The sequence below is a fragment of the Peromyscus maniculatus genome, chromosome 2 (assembly GCF_049852395.1).
Source record: "Peromyscus maniculatus bairdii isolate BWxNUB_F1_BW_parent chromosome 2, HU_Pman_BW_mat_3.1, whole genome shotgun sequence".
In the NCBI taxonomy this organism is placed as follows: Eukaryota; Metazoa; Chordata; class Mammalia; order Rodentia; family Cricetidae; genus Peromyscus; species Peromyscus maniculatus.
This window is the reverse complement of record NC_134853.1, coordinates 69,447,696-69,464,147: the sequence shown is the minus strand read 5'-3', so window position 1 is coordinate 69,464,147 and position 16,452 is coordinate 69,447,696. Positions and strand designations below refer to the sequence as shown.

At 44.9% G+C, this 16,452-nt stretch overlaps 1 protein-coding gene and 1 non-coding gene across 2 annotated transcripts in view; one reads left to right on the top strand and one right to left on the bottom strand.

Moving 5' to 3' along the window:
• The window catches only part of Frmpd1 (FERM and PDZ domain containing 1), a 127,581-nt gene that overhangs the window by 93,327 nt on the left and 17,802 nt on the right, over positions 1-16,452 (bottom strand). The window contains exon 2 of the mRNA XM_042271086.2: positions 15,897-16,031. The gene's annotated coding sequence lies outside the window, so the exon portion shown is untranslated. The remainder of the gene's footprint in view (positions 1-15,896; positions 16,032-16,452) is intronic.
• On the top strand, positions 6,537-6,647 carry LOC121827710 (U6 spliceosomal RNA). The gene has a single exon (XR_006070023.1). It is a non-coding gene; the product is annotated as a U6 spliceosomal RNA (small nuclear RNA).

Genomic DNA, 16,452 nt, shown 5'->3' with positions numbered 1-16,452 from the left:
GGGAGGAGCCCCGCGCGCCGCCCCTGCCGGCTCCGGAGGTCCTGGCCCGCCGCAGTGGGCGGTCCTGCTCCCACCCCGGCCCTGCCTCCTCTGGCTCTCCCCACCTCACCCGCCCCGGGACGCGCAGCGTCCCCACGGGGACACTGAGGCCGGGAGGGGAAAGGGACACCCCAAGGTCACCCAGACCCGCGGCCTGAGATGGAACCCAGAATGATCCCTTTCTTACTAACCTCTGCCTTCCCAGCTCTCTTACCTCGAGGTAGGAGACCCTGGGGAACACAGAGGACCTTTATTCTTCCTCATGTCTCCCCACTCTTGGTCCCCAGTCTCTCCTGCCGAGGGAAGTGGAAGGGAGTGGCCGCACTTTAGGAACTGTTGACCACTACCCCTGCCTCTGCCCTGAGAGGCCATACTCCCCAATCTTTCTGTTCTGTGGGGCTCGGAAAGTCTGGAAGCCATAAACTGCTGGAGTAACCTGGGGCTTTGCAGTCATGCCTCTTCTGATTCCCCCAGTCCGGTCACCCGGTTCCTGTGTTACAACCCTACCACCTTTCTCTCCCCATGCAAGTCTCTAAGATGCAAGAGCTGGACCTCCAGGCTTATGCTGTACCAGACACTGGAGGAGCGGCCTCCAGAAAAAAACACAGTCCTTGTTTTCTAGACCGTACAGCCTAGCCGACTTAATAAAGTGCCGATCTAGCACCCATAGCACCATCCCGCCTGCTGAAGGCCTGCTGGAGGGGATGCCTTCTGAACAACAAACTGGACCGCCAACTGGAGTTGGCCAATAGAATGTGGAAAGGCACCAGGCTGTGGCTGCAGTGGTGTACACCTTTAATCCCAGCACTCGGGAGGCAGAGCCAGCGGATCTCTGTGAGTTCGAGGCCAGCCTGGTCTACAGAGCGAGATCCAGGACAAGCACCAAAACTCTTATCTTGAAAAAAAAAAAGAAAGAAAGAAAAAGAAAAAAGAATGTGGAAAAGGCATTCCAGGCAGAGGACCAGAATGAAGACCCTAGGATGTCACAGATTTCACAGAAACGGGCAGGAGTAAAGCTGAACTGAAGAGTTAGAGGAGGCTAATCCTGGTCAATAGTAATAATGTTGTGTTATTAATGGTGCCGGTTCATGGGACGAATTTTAGGGATGGAAGGGGTGCCACCAGATTGTCAAATTTTGACCATTTTGGGAATCAAATGGAGCAGAGACAGGCGGGATCCTTAATTCAAGGTCAGGTGGGGCAGGCAACAGGTCAGCCCTTGACCCTTGGGAACCAGTCGGGCCTGCACACTCTAGCTCCCACCAGCTCCCGAGCTTCCAGTCCCAAACCCAGGCCACTCTCTCGCCAGCGGCTCCATTTTTGGAAGACCCATTTCCACGGGCAGATAGATGCCTCTCTTCCCTGTTTCTGTCCTAGACAGGGTAAGCACCTCTAGGGGAAGTGGGTCGAAATGGAAGATGCAGAAGCCATGTTGAGTTTAAAGTTAGCTTTAAGAAAATTAAATATATTTCGCAATAGCCTGTGAACCTACAATTTATAATAAAGTTTAATTGAATGGCTATGTCATAGACGAAGATCAATAACTAAATTATGCCCGCAGTACAGGTTAAACACCAAACAGGGCATGTGTCAGACAGGAAAACAAGAGCTCAGCCATGTTGTCCAACAAGAACAAAATTTTCCCACCAGGTCTGATCCTATCCGTCACAAATTTCCTAGCTGCTGAGGTCAGAGGTGCCTTCCAGCAGGGCTACCTTTGGCTTCAGAGCCCCCACTCTGTGTGGGTTGCCACCTGGCCGCTCTTCCCCGACAGCCTCCTAGGTTGGTTCTCCCTCACCTGCCAGCCTGGTAGATCCCACAGTTCCATTCTTTGCCTGTTTGACGTCTTTCTTTTTGCACTCTTGTGGAGCAATTCTTCTCCTTAATTTTATTAGAACATATTTATTGTACAAAGTGACAGGCTTCATCATGACATTTCAGTCATGTACCTGGTGTACTGCCATATTTACCACCCCATTCCTGCCCCCCTCCCTTCTAGTCAGCTCTCTTTATCTTCCCAAATACTCTCCCATTTTCAAGTATATGTGTACATATGGAATCTAAATTACACATAAGAGAAAACATTGTCTTTCTGCATCTGACTTCTATGGACTGGTGACTCAAGTCCAGTCATTCTTTTGTGCTCCAAACCCAGACACACAAATGATACCTGAACACCTCCCAAATACCCCTCTGGGGTCCCAGGCTCGACAGAGCCAGGAACAAATGCATATCTTTCCTTTAAATTATGTTTCTCTGTCTCTACTTGTGGAGGCACCATCTTTCTACAGGCACCAAAGCCAAAAACCAAACCTCATTCCTGGCAGCCACTAGGTCCAGTCCACCCTGTCTCCTTGATGTCTCTTACACACTCCTCCTCTTCATCTATCGCCCTTGCAGCAGTTTATAGGATTTTTTTTTTTTAAGATTTATGTGTTGTGGGATATTCTACACTGTGTGAAAATGTATTGCTGTGATTGGTGTAATAAAAAACTGAATGGCCAATAGCTAGGCAGGAGGTATAGGTGGACTTCTGGGCACAGAGAGAGGAAGTAGGAGGAGATAATTAAGCACAGAGAGATGCCAACGAGACATGGAGGGAGTCGGACATACAGAATGAAAGAAAAGTAAAATGCCACAAGGCAAAATGTAGATTAATATAAGTGGGTTAGTTTAAGTTAGAAGAGCCAGTGGGAAAAGCCTAAGCTAAGGCTGAGCTTTCACAATAAGTCTCCATGTCATTATTTGGGAGCTGGCGGCACAGAGAAAGACTCATTACAGTTGGCACCCAGTGTGGGTCACATCGCAGAGCCCAGTGCTGGAAGCATCCAGAGCCCCTGCAGCTCATTTAAAAGGCCCTGCTGTGCAGCAGAGCATTGGAGCCGCTTGGGCACGAGGAAAAATGCCAGCTGCTCACACTCAACAAATTCCCAGAGCTGGAGCAGTAACACAGCTCCCACCCAGTATCCGATGACATGAGGCTAGGCCCTCAGGGAACAGAGGGGTCATGGCCAGCAGCCAGAGGAGTATGAAATTTGCCTCAGGATCAGAAAATGCTGTAGATGCACAGAAAGTCAGATCTAGATTGAGAAAACCTCTAAACAGATATAGCATGCTTAAAAATGTGCTTAGGTGCTGAAGAAAGAAAAGAAAAGGTGTATAAACACTCATAAAAATAGTTTAAAATTTGTAAAGTGAAGTCTTTAAAAAGAGAGTAAAAGAGTATTTTTAAAAAGCCATGTAAAGATGGGAAATATACAGGGTGTCTGGAACCTGTATGGTGCTTTGTTGGCAATGAATTTTTTTAAATGCTAATGAATAAAAAATGACAACTGCTGAGAGACATTGGATTATAAGAGGGACTGCTGAAATAAACCAGCCTATACACTTTAGGGATGTCTTGGCTTCAGAATGGAAATTCAGAATGGAAAATGTGTTGCGTTGGGGAAGAAGCTGTACTTTTGTTTCCACAGGAAATGAGAAGCTGTGGATTCCTTCAAAATTAATAGAGACCAGGTTTGATCAGGGAGGCCTCCTGAAAATCTTTTCTACAGACATAAAGAAATTAATCAAGAAAAACTACAAGATAGGTGATGTATATGCTGATCCCTCTCATGCAAACAGCTCTGAGACTGGATGAGACAAGATAAATCTTGTTGGCTAAAAATCCTCATGACTTATTATTAATACTATGCTTTCACATGGCATGGAGAGAGGTTTGGTTATACAGTCCAAATAGACTTATAAAGTTGACAGATGCCTTTTTTCTGTTCAAATATATATATATATATATATATATATATATATATATATATATAAAGTATTTAGCTAACTTGTACAAACCAACATTCCATACTTGGGTTAATACAGATATATATGTTACCTTTAAAAGTTTGTGTGTTTTTAGAAGAAAAAAAAAAAAGGACCAAACACCAATGAAGACATGTAGTCCAAGTGATCCAACCTCTCAGAATGACTCTATAGCAGTTTCATCAAAATTCTACATCCAGAACAACTTCACGGCTGCTTGCTGAGATAGTCCAGCCCCACAGACTCTCCAGCCAGGACTTCAGTTAAGCTCTACAGTTTCCCATCACGCAGAGACTGAACAACAAACAATACAGCTAGTTTTCCCAAGACTTGACCATTATCCCCATTTTCTTAGGGTCCCCTAAAGATGCTATTGCCCTCAGAGAATAGGAACATGATGACCACGTTCCCAAGAGGCGGGGTGAGTGGTCATTTGGTGGGGTATGGGTGTTTGTAATTGTTTACAGGGATTGGCTAAAAATTGTTACTGGTCATGTTAAGAGAGGAAACTAAGCAACAAAGGTTGGATTCAATGATCATTTCTTAAGGGGAAAAGGGGCATATAGCATATAATGATGGGATAAAGAGGTGGATTGTTGAGTCTACTTTTGAATAACCACTAGTCTCAAATATTTTACATTGGTATGCATTTTTGTATACTGATACAAATTTAAGGGTTTTTTTTATAATGTATATATGTTTCTACTCTTGTTTAAGGTATTGTACCTATGCTGGTCATTTAAAAATATAATCTATAATTAAGAAATACAGGTTAGTAGTCATCTCTAATAATCAAACTTGTAGTTATGGTAGGTATGCTTTCAAGGTTAAACAGAGATATATTTTAGATAGATAAAGGGTCTTCAAATACTTCAGAGACCAACATAATATGGCATTTAATAAGTTTAATGACCTAAGGCTTTTATGACAGTGAGACATGCCTGCTCCTGGCAGCACCAATTTACTTCAAAAAAAGATGATGAGCATCAAAGAACCTCCATATGGAGTTTGTTTTTATTGTGCATAATTAGCCACTGGGCAAGAAACTGCCCTTGTCTCAGCTGCTGACAGAATGCCCTACAAACTGGACAAGCAGGACACAAAGGAAAGCAACTGCTGAGCCTTGCCAAGACAAGGTAGGACAGTCCTTCAAATTCCTTCTTCACAGAAAAATCTGTCAGACATTCTAGACCGGTAGGCCAAAGATGGATGACCCAATACTACAGAGGAAACTTGAGTGACTGTCCAGGCATCCAGCTGTCTCTGTTGTTTATATAGTTTTGGAAGTTGTTTGCTCTGCACTTCCTGTTTACTCAGGTAATATATCCTTCTCTGAGTCCATGATGGAATTAAAGACAAGATAGTTATAGTTACAGTTTTCCTTGCTACCAAATTCAGAAAAGAAACTCAGATAATAGATGTAAACTATATAGGGTTGAGAGACATAAAAGCTTAATTTGTTTATCTAAGAAAATGTTTTAAAGTCTAAAAAGATAGTTTTGGATTGGTAATACAAGTTAGAATAAAAGGTAAATCAGGTACAAAACTTTGGATTCACCAAGATAGGATAGATAATGGAATATTTTATCTGAACTTGCCAAATACAGATAAGACTGGACATTGTAAATCTAATTCTTACCTGATAATTGTTCTTATTGTATACAGTTTTACTATGTTAGAATTAAAACCTTTCCTTTATTTAGACAAAAGGGAGAAATGTTGTAGGATATTTGTACATTGGGTGAAAATGGATTGCTGTGAGTGGTGTAGTAAAAAACTGAATGGTCAATAGCTAGGTAGGAAGTACAAGCAGGACTTCCAGGTACACAGAGAGGAAGTCAGAGGAGAAAACTGAGGTGCAGAGGCACCCCAATGAGATATGGGAGCCGGACATACAGAATGAGAGAAAGGTAAAAAGGCACAAGGCAAAATCTAGGTTAATATAAATGGGTTAATTTAAGTTATAAGAGCTAGTGGACAAGCCTAAGCTAAGGCTGAGCTTTCATAATTGGCGAGAAGACTCTGTGTCATTATTTGGGGGCTGGCAGTAAAGAGAAAGACTTGTTACAACGGGGTGTGTGTGTGTGTGTGTGTGTGTGTGTGTGTGTGTGCACTCACATGCATATGAACACGTGATGTAGATGCCCATGGAGGTCAGAAGCATTGGATCCCTGGAGGTGGAGTAACAGGCTGTTGCGAGTCACCTGACATGGGTGCTGGGAAGTGAACTCAGGTCCTCTGCAAGAGCAGTACACACTCTTAACCGCTGAGATATTTGTCCAGCTCAGTCTCACTGCTTCTTACCAGGGTTGTGGTGATACCTCCTATCTAACCAGTTTCTCCTTCATCCTTCTTACGCTGCCACAGTCTCTAAACACAAACTGATAAGTCCCCCTTCCTGAAGATTCCTCTGCTGCTCCTTCCTTTTTTTCTTTCTTTCTTTTTTTTTTTTTTTTAAGATACAGTCTCTCTACCTGGAGCTCACTATATAGGACAGGTTGAACTGGAACACCCAGAGATCCTCCTGCCTCTACCTCCCAAGTTCTGTGGTTAAAGGTGTGCACCACCATGCCTGGCAATTACGTCTTAATGCCCTACTATGGCTAAAGGCTCATCTCCACTCCTTGCACACCTGCCCACCAAACGCCTATGTTCCCAGGCTACATCATGAAATAAAAGACACGAACTTGTGCTCACTTCAGCTTCACATATACTAAAAAAGTGAAATGATACAGAGAAGAGTGGCAGGGTCCCTGCAAGAGGATAACACAAAAATTCACGAAGCATTCCATATCAAAACAAGCAAACAAACAACAACAAAACCACAAGCTTTGTGCTAAAAATACAGACCAAGAGTCGGGCACCTGGGTTCAAATCCCAATGCTGCTACTTTTTTACCCTGTGTAATTTTGGGGAAAGTTCTAGAACCTCAGATCGGGGGTTTCTTCCTCAGGAAAGGGGCCATCACAGGAACATCTGCAACCTGGCAATGGTCTAAATTCTGCTCTGGGGCAGGGGGATGGCCTGCTAGCCGACACTGTTAATGATGCTTAAGCCATCGACTGCTACCTGCTTATAACAGTGTGCTTGCTCTGCTTACCTCAGAGAAGGAGGCTGAGCATCCAGAGAGTAAGTTCCCTCTGTACAGTTAAAGCAGCTGCCCTGAGGCTCACATCGGAACTTCTCACAACTGAAGACTTGGTGTGAGCACTCTCTCACCACCCACTAGAAGGCTTCCTCAGTTCCCACCTCTACCCTGCCTGACAGACAAACTCAGCCTTTAATGTTTTCTGCTTCCTCAAGCCTTCCTAGTCTCCCTCAGTGTATCTGATAAATTTCCACATCTGTCAGATAAAGCACCGCCCCCCGACACACACACACATACACACACACAAACACACACATACACACACACAAACACACACACATACTCATTACAGTGGTTTGCTAGTGTGTCTGTCTTCTTGGGACTGTCTTGAAAAAGATAATGCCTTACTGGGTTTTGTCTTTCTACTTAATATGCCATAAATGCTTCTGAGTGAATAAATAAATTGGCAAATACACACACACACACACACACACACACACACACACGTATATATGTAAGCTTCTCAGAAGAGGTTTACCCTACCAGTTATCATTTCAATACAAATCACCCAGTCTTCTCCTTCGTCACCCCGAAGAGTCAGTTTTTACGGAGGACAGCCTCAGGTGTTGCTGTATTAACACCGAACCAGACACAGCGAGACTGCTATTTGGTGGTGCCTCGTCCCTCTCAGCTGTCTCTCCTTTTTTTAGTCACACCATATAATAACCATAATGAGACTCTGTGTTGCATCCTAATGAGACTTCCTGACTAAAACATCTGAGATTTTCATTTATTTCCCATAAGTACCATTTCAGCTCAAAGTTCCTTCTCTCGATGGCAGTGAGGGTGCCATTTGTCATCTGCTAAGTGCCTGTACCTTCCCTTTATCTGTACTAATCTTCTTTGCATTCAAATACTCCTAAGAGCTGACTTAATGGTGAGCTCTTCTCTCCAATTCCCTTCTTAGGATGCCCAGCTCCTCCTGACTACACCTCTATTGTTCCCAAAATAGAATAGTTTACTGCTTGAAATTTCAGTTTTACTGTCTATAGTGATTTAGAACACAGAGTATTCTTCAGAATGATCAAATCCCATAGGGTTAAAAAAAACAAAAACAAAAATCTGACCCCTCCATTTTGTATGGAGTAGTGTTTTGTATTAGACATTATAAATGTTTAGTTTGTGTGCCAGAATGCAAGCGTATTGGCAATTTTAATGCCTTCACATCAAAATACTGAGAAGCAGGATGGGTGAAGGAAATCACTGTGGCTTGAAGCAGGACAGAGGAGGGGTGACATAGAGTTCTTCTACTTGTATAAATCCTCTCCTGCCTGGGCACTCAGCAGAGAGGAGAAGTGGGGTTCAGTGATCTTCGGGTCTCTTTCACATCTAAGTGGCATGAGTCCTTAGTGGTTTAAGCAGTCATCTGTCCGTCCGTCCGTCCGTCTGTCCACTCCTTCAGCCTGGCTGAGTGCCCATCATGGACCTAAGCCTTTTGAAGTGCAATGATTTTAATATAGATCCATACTGGATAAGGAATGCAATAGTGGCTTATATTCAAATTCTTCTTAATGAGGAAGTATAGTAAAGGCAACTGCGTTGGGACTCTTGAAGAATAGTAAGATGTTACATTTGTGTATGCTGTGGAACATTGTTTAATGATGCAAAGATGTGTTGCATTTGTTTAACTCTGTAAAGCTGTGTTATTTTGTCTATATAAAACACCTGATTGGTTTAAAAAAGAGCTGAATGACCAATAGCGAGGCAGGAGAGAGGATAGGCAGGGCTGGCAGGCAGAGAGAAGAAACAGGAGGAGAAATCTGGGAAGAGAGATGAAGGAGCAAGAAAAGGAGGAGCAAGCCACACAGCCACACAGCCACACAGCCAGACATGGAATAAGCCGGAAAGAAAAGATATGCAGAAATAGAGAAAGGTAAAAGCTCAGAGGCAAAGCTGGGCGGTGGTGGCGCATGCCTTTAATCCCAGCACTTGGGAAGCAGAGGCAGGCAGATCTCTGTGAGTTTGAGATCAGCCTGGGCTACACAGTGAGTCCAGGATAGACTCCAAAGCTACACAGAGAAACCCTGTCTTGAAAAACAAAACAAAAAAACAAAAACAAAAACAAAACTCAGAGGCAAAAGGTAGACAGATTAATCTAAGAAAAGCTGGCTAGTGCCAGGCAGTGGTGGTGCACGCCTTTAATCCCAACAGTCGGGAGGCAGAGCCAGGCAGATCTCTGTGAGTTCGAGGCCAGCCTGGTCTACAGAGCGAAATCCAGGACAGGCACCAAAACTACACAGAGAAACCCTGTCTCGAAAAAACAACAACAAAAAAAGCTGGCCAGAAACAAGCCAAGGTAAGCTGAGCATTTATAAGTAATAATAAGTTTCCGTGTGATTTTATTTGGGAGCTGGGTGGCCCCACCAAAGAGCTAAAAGGATTAAAAAAAAAAAAAAAGACTCTGGTGAAGTCAGTCCCATGAACTGTTAAGAGTGCTGCAGGGGACCATTGGAAGTAAGCCCCGCCCCACGCAGGCATAGTGGAGCACAGCTGTGTCTTGCACTCATAAGGATGAGGGATAAGGAGCCCAATGTGGTCACAACAACCAAAGAACCACCCCTCTGTGACATCTCTGCCCGAGTTCTTGACTCTGGTTCCCCCTTCCTTAGCATGTGGCAAGCCACGACTCTGGGCTACAGCTTCTCCTCTGTAAAGAGAAAGAATGGTATCTGATGACAGTCGAGCCCCTGGGAGCCCTCTGCTGACTGATGTTTGAGATCTGGATTCTAGAGTTAACATTATCTCGTCACAAAGGAGAGGTGCTGCTGTGCTCTACAGATGGAGCCAACCAGGCAGCCGTCCCGAAGACCACGTGACCGCCCGAGGCTAAGGAGTTACTGCTCTGCAGGGAGAAATGTTGGCATTAAAAGCAACAGTTCTTACTCCCCAGATTTGAAAATGAAGATGCAGACATCCTCGCTCACTTATTGAGAATGACTCATCTCGTCATAAAGTCCTAAGAACTGAGTTGGACTAGTAAGTCCGTGGTATAGCTTGAACGGAATGCCTCCCTCCAGGCTCATGCCTGGAGTGCTGATTCCCCAGCTGATGGTACTGTTTGAGGGGAACTGAGGACTTTAGAAAGTAGGTCCCTCGGTGTGGCCTTTGGATGCTGTAGGCTGGCCCATGGCTCTAGCATGCTCCCTGTTGTCTGATCCGCTGAGATATGAACAGCTGTCCTCTACCACACGCTGCTGCAACCATGTTGTTCTGCTAAGCATGTGAGGCTAGGCGACTACGAGTTAAAATTAAGATTTCCTTTCCTCGGCTGATTCTGATGGGCATTTTGGTCACAGTGATACCACGGGGTCTCTCTGTGTAGCCCTCACTGTCCTGGAACTCGCTCTACAGACCAGGCTGGCCTCGAACTCACAAAGCTCCACCTGCCTCTCTGCCTGCCGAGTGCTGGGATGAAAGGCATGCGCCACCATGCCTGGCCACCATGTCCTTCTTAATGGATTGCTCAGTCTTCTGTACTCTCCAAACCTTCCTAATCACTTACTGCAGGCACCCACCAACAATGGCCTCCTTGCGCTTCCGTTTTGTTATGGGTCTGGAGCACACATCTCCTTTCTGGATTGCTTCCTTCGCTCTCACATAAGCCTGTCTGCTTGTATTTCTTTCCTTGATGCTACTGGTAACACTGGAATTCTAATATTTTGCTAATGCCATGGACTTAATGACTTGGAAACAGAGGGAGAAATTGGGACATTTGCATAGAGTTGAGAATGAGTCTCACAAAAAAAAAAAACAAAAAACAAACTCAGAGTCTTTATGGCCTTCGCCAGGTACACCTTGATCTCATTCCACTGGTGATGGATTCTTCAGTGTTTGGGGGACAGTGTTGAACACAGAGGAATGGATTCGGCATCTCCCATGCTGTCTTTTCTATCTCTTGGTAAAATTCCCTCTACTCTCCTAGTTTGCTGTTTGGGAGATCAGCTCCCAGGAATGCACACCCTAGCGACTGTGACTATTGTGTTCCTAATGTGGTTTCTCCCACTACCCATGGTCCTTTTCCTTCAGGGAGTTCTCCTCTGGATATACCGGATGGTGACAAATTCACAACTCCAGCCTTCTTCCTACAACCCCAGCAACTGATGCTACCATCTTCCAGCACTACATTCATACCTTCTATCCTTCCAAGGAATTTTATAGTTGTCAACACCCCAAGTCAGAGCTGTCCTCTCGTCTCATTCTTTCCAGCTCCTTGAGAGACGCAGGACAAATACCTTTCCCCCTATCTCACAGATGACGAAAGTGAGCCAAGTTCAGAGAGGTCAAATGTCTGCATGAAGTTGCAGAGATTGATCACAGGATTTAGATCCAAGTGTCTCTGAGTAGCAGGGTTCTATCTTGTGTGTCGGGGGAAGATGGCTGCGACCAAATCACATTACGAAGACGTTCCCTAAGTTACCTTAGGGTGACTACCCACGGGCATTCTCTTCAGATAGGAGTTTGCTGCCTACAGCTGACCTTACCGCTGGGGTGACTAGAGGACACAGGACACTGGGGTCTGTAGCTGGGGACTACAGGACACCTCTGGGGGTGTGCTCAGGGAGACAGTCACTGTAGGACCAATGACTGTGCTGCTCCACCATGCTGTACAAAATTTCATGGTGAATCAAGACCCTAGAAGATGGTTGTAGTGCTTTCATACATTTGAATACTTGGTCCCTAGTTGGTGGAACTATTTGGGAAGGATTAGGAGGTGTGGCCTCATTGGAGGAGGTGTGTAACACTGGAGGCAGGCTTTGAGGTTTCAGAAGCCCATGCCATTCCCAGTTAGCTGTCTCTGTTCATGCTTGTGAATCTAGATGTAATCTCTCAGCTACTGCTCCAGCACCAGGCCTGTCTGCCTGATGCCATGCTCCCCACCATGATGGTCATGGACTCTAACCCTCTATAACAGTAAGCCCCACATTATACATATTTATTTATTTATTTATTTATTTATTTATTTATTTATTTATTTATTTAGGTTTTTTTTTTCGAGACAGGATTTGTCTGTGAAACACTCCTGGCTGTCCTGGAACTCACTCTGTAGACCAGGCTGGCCTCGAACTCACAAAGATCCGCCTGGCTCTGCCTCCCGAGTGCTGGGATTTAAGGCGTGCGCCACCACTGCCCAGCAAGTGCTTTCTTTTATAAGTCGCCTTGGTCATGGCATTTTAGTACAACAAGTAACTAAGACAGTGGCCTGCCTCGCTAGGATGTTTGCAGTGAGAGCTGTCAATCTTAGAGCAGCCCAAGGGGCCACCCCATCCCAACTGAGATGGACGATTAACAAGGAGGGAGAGATGGCCCTGTCCTCCTGTGAGCAAATATCATGCATGATTCTACTGAGACCTGCCCCCTGGGGGGAAATGTTCCAAGTGGGCCAAACTGCCTTTCCCAGAGCCACCGCTCACCTGCACAGCATCCTATGTGGATTAGGAAGGGTGTCCAGGGGCTGGAGAGCTAGCTAGGGAGTTGAGAGCTCTTGCTGCTCTTCCAGTGGACCTGAGCTTGTTTCTGGCCCACACGGGGTAGCTCACACTACTTGTATTTCCAACTCCAGGGGATCCAACCCCTTCTTTTGGCCTCCGTAGACCTCCACAGGCACACACACACACACACACACACACACACACACACACACACACACGGTATACACACACATAGGCACACATACCCACATAAATGAAAAGAAAAGGCATTCACTATCAGATGTCTTTGTGAAAATGAGCTAACAATTGGCCCTTCCTTTGGGCCAGTGTAGCTCCACCCCAGGGTACCCAGCTTAGCAAGTCCCACGTGCCCTTGGGAAGCAGACAGGACAGTGGCACACAGCAGCCAGCCCTTCCCCGTTCATTTGGGGACTGTCCGGAGACCCTAGAGGTCTCTCCTACTTCATCTCAGCCTAGTGGGTCCCCAAAACACCTTGTTCCTCACTAAACCACCGAAGAAGCAGTAGTGTCTTTCTTCCCTTTCTTGATTCTGAACTGCTGCTCCCAAGAGGCCACAACAGGCTGCCCTGGACAGGTACTGATGGGAGCAGGCAGAGCAGAGCAGATGCCATTGAGGGGAGCCAAGTCCTTGAAGGGGTAGCCTCAAGCTGGGAACCAGAACCATATGGGATAGATATTCTGTCTTGTAAAGAAGAAAGAATGCTTCGGTTTGGTTTTGTTCTTGAGACAGGGTCCCATAGAGCCCAGGCTAACCGGGAATTTGCTCTATACCCGAGGCTGATACAGGGTCCTTGTCCTGTTTTTGTCTCCCAAGTGCTGGGACTATAGGCGTGCACCACTACGCCTGGCAGTAGAATACATTAAAAACAAAGAAACAAAAAACTAAGAATTGTAAAGCGACTCACATAGAGATGGAAAAGAAACGATTAGAGTGAGGAGGCCAGGGAAATGAACTCAGGTTCTCTGCAAAAGCAGCAAGTGCTGTTAACTGCTGAGCTGCCTCTCCTGCCCCAAACAGGCAACTGATAAATGTAAACATTCCAGCTCTCCACGGCGTCACACCACCATCATTCAAATGCTCAGGAGACCAAGGTAGTAGGCTAGTGTGTTGGAGTTCAACTGGAGCCACCAACTATAAAAATAAAAATTCACCACTTCAAATGTGGAACTGAAAATCGGAGTGGACGCCACGGAGGACTAATTCAGCGGTCTGGAAGGTGGAAAGGAGAAGCATCTCACGGTGTGAGCAGGGCACAGAGACCAGCAAGCTGTAAGTGCAAGTGTTGACAAATTTGCTGCGTCCAGAGGCCACCAATGACAAGAGTCTCCAAAGGAGCAAAATTAACAAGCACACAGAGCTGTCCCAAAGAGGAAAAGCGGAGCATTTGAAGGACTTGAGTTACCAAATACAAATTCACCGTTTTGCTGTGTTATAGGAACTGAAAAAACACAACCCTAGGATGTCTAGTCCCAGATAAAATGAGAGAGACACCCCTTTTCTTCTAGACGCAGCTAAAGCCCTAAGTGTGATATATAAACAGCCCGGGCAGACACTGAACACTGCAGAGAGAAGGCACAAGAGCGAAGAACTTGAGGACTCAGGGCGGTGAATTCCTTCCTACACATCTCAGACAGAGCACTAAAGAAACCAACAAGCAGGAAATACTGGGCAGGGAGCGGGCTGGTGAAAAAGAGAAAGAGACACATGGAGACAGATCCTGATCTCTGGAGCCAAAGAGATAGGGAAGGTTGGTGGCAATACCCCCATTCCAGCCAAATACCATGGGAAAGTGGCCCACAACCATCCCCTGCTGCTCCTCTGCTCTGGTCAGTGGGAGCACCACCTTGCCTTGCTATGATTAACTCTACACATCACACCAGAGTGATCTTCCCACCCTGTGACAGTGTGGTGATATTGTTCTTTCCCTGACAGTCAATTATCACCTGCTACAATAGAGATTGAAATAGAATTTAGATCTCAGGATAAAACGTAAATATCCAAGATCTAACTTTAAAAAAAAAAATCACCCATCATAACAAAAGTGAAAAGGATTTCACTTTGAATAAGAAAAGAAAGACAGCAGATACCAAATATATTTGCTAGGTGTTGGGATTATCAAGAAAATGCTCAACACACACTTAAGACTTCTCTGAAATAAATGAAAACATACAATACCAGCTCCTACTTTCCCCACCACTGGGGAAAAAATAGATGTTGAGATCCAAACAGATGTTACAGAACTGGAAACTTTACTGATAGAAATTATGAATTCACTGGCATCCCTAGAGAGAGGGCTAAAAGCTCAGACTGTTCTTCCAGAAGACTTGAGTTTGGTTCCCAGCACCCACATTGGGCAGTTCACAACTACATGTAACTTCACCTTCAGGGAATCCAGCAACTTCCAGCCTTTGCAGGCACCTAAGTTCATATGCACTAACTGCCCCCATACACACAATTAAAAATAAAATAATTTAAAACACTTTCTGGGAAGTACATGCCTTTAATCCCAGCACTTAGGAGGCAGAGGCAAGCAGATCTATGAGTTCAAGCTCAGTCTGGTCAATAGAGTGAGTTCTAGAACAGCCAAGGTTGAAAAAGTAGACAGAGAAACCCTGTCTTGAAAAACCAAAAGAAAAAAACAAACAAACAACCAAACAACAACAAAAATTGGCTGGCCAGACTCAATAACTGAGTAAAAATAATATAGGATTAAAAAAAATCAGTAGATCAATAGTCTTTCTCCTGAGCAAAAGAAATACAATGAGGAAAAAAACCAAACACCGCCCCCCAAACGGAATTAAGCTAACAGTCACAAGATCAGATTCCCAAAACAAGTACAGAACAGTGCTGAAAAAGCATTTGAAGCAGTACCTGTTGACAGGCTGTGTGTGGTGGCGCACACCTATAATCCCAGCACTCAGGAGGCTGAGGCAAAAGATCAAGTTTGAGGGCCAGCCTGGGCTACATAGTGAGTTCAAGGCTAGCTTGAACTACATTGTAATACTATCTTAAAAAAAAAAAAAAAAAAAAACTTACCAGGCAGTGGTGGCACACACCTTTAATCCTGGCACTTGGAGGGCAGAGGCAGGTGGATCTCTGTGAGTTCGAGGCCAGCCTGGTCTAAAGAGTGAATTCCAGGGCAGCCAAGACCACACAGAGAAACCTTGTATTGAAAAACCAAACCAACCAACCAACAAAATAAATAAAAATAAAAAACAAATCACTGAAATTCTCCCAAATTTGGCAAAAGACAGCCAACAGTCGAGAAGTCAATATCAAACCCAAAGGGATAAAGCCAAGGAAACCCATGTCGGAATGTCATAATTACACTGAAAATGGAAAACAGAGAAACAGTGTCAACACTAAGAGGTCTGACCCAGGGATGCCAGTCAAATGACAGGGGCACTCTCAGAAGAACCACGGCAGCCAGAAGAAGGTGGTACAATACCTTGTAAGTGCTGAAGGAAAGTCAGCATCAGCTTGGATTTTCATACCCAGCAAAGATAGTCTTCAGGAATGAAGGCAACGAGTGGGATGAAGAAGCCTGAGGATCTGTGGCCCACTGGTCTTCCGTAGAGTATGACTACAGGACATGATAAATGAAACAAATTTAAATGATCAGTAATGGAGAATGAATAACAGCAATGCTTAAAAAGGGGAGGTGGAGTGGAGAGATGGCTCAGTGGTTAAGAGCACTTGCTGCTCTTTCAAAGAACCCAGGGTCAGTTCCTAGCCCGCACATGGTGCATACACATAAAGGCAAAACACTCGTATACATAAAATAAAAATCCAAAAAGCTTGAGTAATATAGTGGGCTATAATTTTCCTCTTGACTTTTAAATTTTATGTTCGACAGAAGAAGGGAAATCAATTGTAACACTGTCGGACGTCATTCTCAATGTGTGTAGAGGTAATAATAAGGGTGGGCTGGGAAGACGGTACCATCAATAAGTGCTTATCTGGGAAGCACACGGGCCTGAATTTAACCCCAGAACCCATACTAA